At 40.9% G+C, this 4,908-nt stretch overlaps 1 protein-coding gene and 1 pseudogene across 1 annotated transcript in view; both read left to right on the forward strand.

Annotated features, from left to right (window-relative positions):
- The window catches only part of IGF2BP2 (insulin like growth factor 2 mRNA binding protein 2), a 148,195-nt gene that overhangs the window by 20,772 nt on the left and 122,515 nt on the right, over nt 1-4,908 (forward strand). The window lies entirely within an intron of this gene.
- LOC107184598 lies at nt 2,348-2,743 on the forward strand (annotated as a pseudogene).

Here is a 4,908-nt window from a genome sequence, read left to right on the forward strand (position 1 = left end):
GGCACTCTCTAGGCTTCCATCTCCTTCCCTAACATGAGCATGAACATACCTACCTCCCAGGACTCTACGGATCGAATAGGTTAATATAGATCATTGTACCCAGCATAGGAAGCTTTTCCGCAGAAGTTACTTTAAATAGTTGAACTATTGATTGGTGAAACAGACATGAGGAATTTTATCAGTATCTTGCCCTTCGGGCCCCAGGAGTACAAAGCCTGCTTCCTGGTGGACACTAAAGCAGATGGAGTTCTGGGAAGCTGGGGGAGATGGGCGCGTTGCTCATCCTGCAAATGCTTCCTGGGAATGAGTGATGTCTGCAGTCTGGGTTGTTAGGAAGGGCCCAAGAATGGCTGGGCTTGAGAGTGTGTTGTTGTTGTCTTACCTGTAGCCAGGCCTGCATTATGACTCAGAATGCATTTTCAGGTAGGGATCTTGGTATGTTGCTCAGTAACTGAAGTATTGTTTGGATCAAACTATTGTAGCAAACTTTTCTTGGCAAGTATGTCCTGCTGATACTGAGCTCAGTTGTGCATATAATAGTTTTATATCAACTGCTATAAAATAACCACAAGTTCACAGTGACTCAGATTATACAGGTACTACACCTGAGAATTTCTAAGGCGATTAGCAAATAAATGTATTACTAAGAGAAAAATCATTGCTGATTTTTTTCCTAGCTTAGGAATTCTTCTCATTGCCCCTGGAACTCTTGTCTCAAAAAAAAAATATTCTAAGTTCTTTAACTAGAAACAGCTCTTTAAACTCTAGTATGCTTAGTAATTCAAACATAAGTAAAAGAAAATAAAAATGATTAAGAAAAATGATTCAGTAAGTTTTTCCATAGATTTATAGAACTCGCAGAATCCAGAGACTTGGAGTTATCGAGACCAGCGGTTGCCAACCTTTTGGACCTCACAGACCACCAGTTGACGACTGCTGATCTAGACCCCTCTCTGCCCTGTGGAAATTCATGCTGAGAGCTCAGAAAGCTTGTCAGGTGTCACACTGGGCATTAGTACAAAGTCATCATCCTCACTATCATTGCTATGCTTTTCCCTCTACCTCTCACAGCCTCTAAAAGATTTCTCATAAAATTTGTTTTTAAGTAGAGCTAAGTACAGGAACAAAACATTCAATAATTTTCTTTCTTTTTTTTTTTAAAGAATTTACCAATCAGCATGATTCTTTTTTTGTTTACTTCGAGACACATATCAAAATAGCACTGATAACATCATATGATCTAGCAGTTTCACTGCTGGGTGCTAGGCCCAAAATAATTGAAAGTAGGGACTCGAACAGATATTTGTACACTTATGTTTATAGCAATAGTATTCACAGTAGTCAAAAGGTGGAAGCAACTCAGGTGTCTGTGGGAATGGATAAACAAAATGTGGTATATTCATACAATGGAATAGTATTCAGCCTTGAAAAGGAAGGAAATTCTGAAACGTGCTACAATATGGATGAACCTTGAAGACTATGCTAAGTGAAATAAGCCAAATACTGTATGATTCCAATTTGAGGTGCCTACATTAGTCAAATTCATAGAGGCACACCGTGAAATGGTAGTTGCCAGGAACTGGGGAATTAGTATTTAATAGGTACAGAGTTTCAGTTTGGGAAGATGAAAAGTTCTAGAGATGGATGGTGGTAATGAATGCTCAACAGTGTAACTGTACTTAATACTGCTAAGCTATACACTTAAAAATGGTAAATTTTATGTTATGTATATTTTATAAAGAAGTTAGGAGGGGAAAAAAGAGGCGACCGCCAAATAAAGCCAAACTTACAAAACACACAACAGCCTGGCTGGCATGACTCAGTGGTTGAGCATAGACCTATGAACCCAGGAGGTCATGGTTCAATTCCCAGTCAGGGCACATGCCTGGGTTGCGAGCTTGATCCCCACTCTGAGGCGTGCAGGAGGCAGCCGATCGATGATGCTCTCTCATCATTGATGTTTCTCTCTCTCTCCCTCTTCCTTCCTCTCTGAAATCAATAAAAAAAAAATTAAAAAAACACACACACAACAAAACACTAATAGGAAGAGAACGTTGGCTGTTCACTAATGTGAATGAGACCGTGAGGTCAGGGTTCTAATTCTGGTCCTGACAACTAGCTCTGTGACCCACACAATTTGGCCATTAGTTTTTGCATCAGTAAAGAGGATGTTGGCTGATTCATCGCCACTCTTCTGCCTGCTCTAGAATTCTGAGTCTACAAGTCCTTAGCAAAGAAATACTTGTTTAGGAACAACTGCCTGTGTAAGATGAGCCAGGCATGCCTGCAATTTGAGGGCAGACCAGTTCTCCAAAACCTGTTCTGACCAACCCTTGTCTGGGGCATGTTTGAAAATAAAGGGTATCTCTGAGCTCGCCGAGTAGACAACATGAGCAAAGCTCACCTTCCTGAGTTAAAAATATTTAGGGACAAGAAGTTATCATTGAAATTAAATGGTGGCAGACACATCCAAGGAATATTGCGGGGATTTGATCCCTTTATGAATCTTGTGGTAGATGAATGTGTGGCGATGGCAATTAGTGGACAACAGAATAGTATCAGAATGATGACAACACGAGGAAACTACCATCACGTTTGAAGCCTTGGAGCAAGTATAAAGAATGGCTATGTCCACCAGCGACATCAGCTGCTTCCACATGTCCCCTCTCCGCAGCTCCTGTTTTACTACAATATAAAAATTGGGTTGTGCACATTTTCACATTGAACTTTTGTTAAATAACCTTTTGTACCGAGAAAAAAAGAAAAGAAGTAAGCATTTTAATCTGTCCATCTTGGCTCACTGCTCTCCATGCTGGACCAGAGCTCCTCAGAGCTATCAGATTCCAGAGCTGTATTTTAGGGTCCTGAACCTGTTTTGACATCAGGCCCAGAGATGGGTTATTTCTTATTAAAATTTTTTTTAAAAATTAAATATGTTTATATTGATTTTAGAGAGAAAGGGAGCGGGATGGAGAGACAGAAACATCAGTGGGAAAGAGAAACATTGATCAGCTGCTTCCTGCATGCCCGAAACTGGGGATCCCGAAACTGGGGCATGTGCCCTGACCAGGAATCTAACCCGTGACCTTTCGATTCATGGGTCTATGCTCAACCACTGAGCCACGCAAGCCTGGCAGGGGCTATTTCTTATAGTGCCTTTGACCTAACAATTGTGGCATCAGAAATCGGTTTCTTTATCACTGTTGCAAGGATAAGACTGTTCCTTCCAAGTTGTTTTTGTTTTCAGTAATCCACGGAAAAGGTTCTGTCTTACCTGAGCTATATGTAAAAGTTGTTCCTTTTTTGGCTTTGGAGCAGATAGTTATTCCTTCCCCTTAGGTTTCACAAGTAGGCCCGTGTGTAAGAGTTTTGCTTTTTATTAAGCACACAGACTGATTGACAGGCTGAGCTTACCTTTAACACACTCCGAGTGCCATGTGTGGGCAGCATGCGATACATTGGATGAGAGGAGGTATAGACAGCCTGGCGTGAAAAACAGAGGTTGTTGACTGGGCTAGTTGCTTTATATGGATTATTGCCCATCTCCCAATAGCCCTGTGAGGCAAGTGGTGGCAACTTCATTCCTCAGAAGGGGAGACTGAAGTTCAGGGAGATTTCCACTCCTAAGGCCACCAGTGAGAAAGGCAACAAACCTTTCATCTGCCTTGACTACAAAGCCATTTGTCTTTCTGCTATACCACACTTCTTAATGTAAGGAGACTTGTAGCCATGCTATTTGATAATTTAAAACTGAAAGATTATCTCTGATTCAAGAAGCGATTCTTATCCAACCGGATTTGTAATCCAGAACCCCCCCTCCCCCATGCTGAGATCTGATCAGTTTTGCGACTATTGAGCCATGTTTATGATATCCATGACTTAAGAGTCAAACCTCTTTGCTCTTGTGTGTTGGACAATAGAATATTCTAGCTGGGATAGAGGAGGAAGAGCTGTGGCCTACTTAGGAGAGGGCCTTAGGGGCTTCAGGAGCTATCAATTGCAGTGTAAGGCCACTAGTTCTTCATAGGTCTGCTTATGGTACCTTTCAGGAATGCTTATGGTGTGACCAGATCCTCTCCTTGTTGTGTTTGCCTCCGGATTTCTAAGTGCTAGTCGCTCTTAATCTATTTTTAGCTTCTACTCTAACTCTAATTTATTATGAGATAGGACTTGGAGTTTATCATCCACTTTCATTCCACTCATTAGTCATTCAGTTAGACTTTAACAAGTCCAGATAAGAAATAGAAAGAATAATACTTGGTATTACTAATTGAGGGTGTGTCCTCTTTGTGTGGCCATATCTCCCCATTTCCTGAGGCTAATGTGGTATCTGACACATAATTGGTGTTCCATGTGTGACTGGATGGAGAGATGAAAGAGCTTGCAGTTTTTAGAGAACTTTCATTGATATCTTTGATAACAGCTGTGTTAAAAGAATACATATGCAATCTCTCTCCTCTCTCTCTCTCTCTCTCTCTCTCTCTTACTTTTGGTATTGGGGAGAATTCAAAATTGAGTATTCAGATGCTCAATTCCAAAATTGTTAGACTTTTATTCTTTATACCTGCTGTGTTTGGAGGGGTTATAATTTGATGTTATCTGAAACCAATAAAGTAGTGATCTGCTTTTTAACAGATTTGGCTATAGTTTGATGAGTGATTTGTCTATGTTCATATATTCAAGCAGATGGCAGTAATAGCAATATCTTCAGTAAGGTGGAATTCAGTATGAGAAGGTGCATCAGGGCTTAATGAGGTTCAAAATGAAATACGCAGCCACACTCCCATCTTCAGGTACTCAAGTGATCCATACATGCAGGAATATCACACCGTTCCCTTCTTCCCTTCTCAGTTTCCCATTCTACGGGAGCCCCCATTTGTAAAAGTTGCTCTTTATTCCGTCTCTTTC

The sequence above is a fragment of the Myotis davidii genome, unplaced genomic scaffold (genome assembly GCF_000327345.1).
Source record: "Myotis davidii unplaced genomic scaffold, ASM32734v1 scaffold626, whole genome shotgun sequence".
Classification (NCBI taxonomy): Eukaryota; Metazoa; Chordata; class Mammalia; order Chiroptera; family Vespertilionidae; genus Myotis; species Myotis davidii.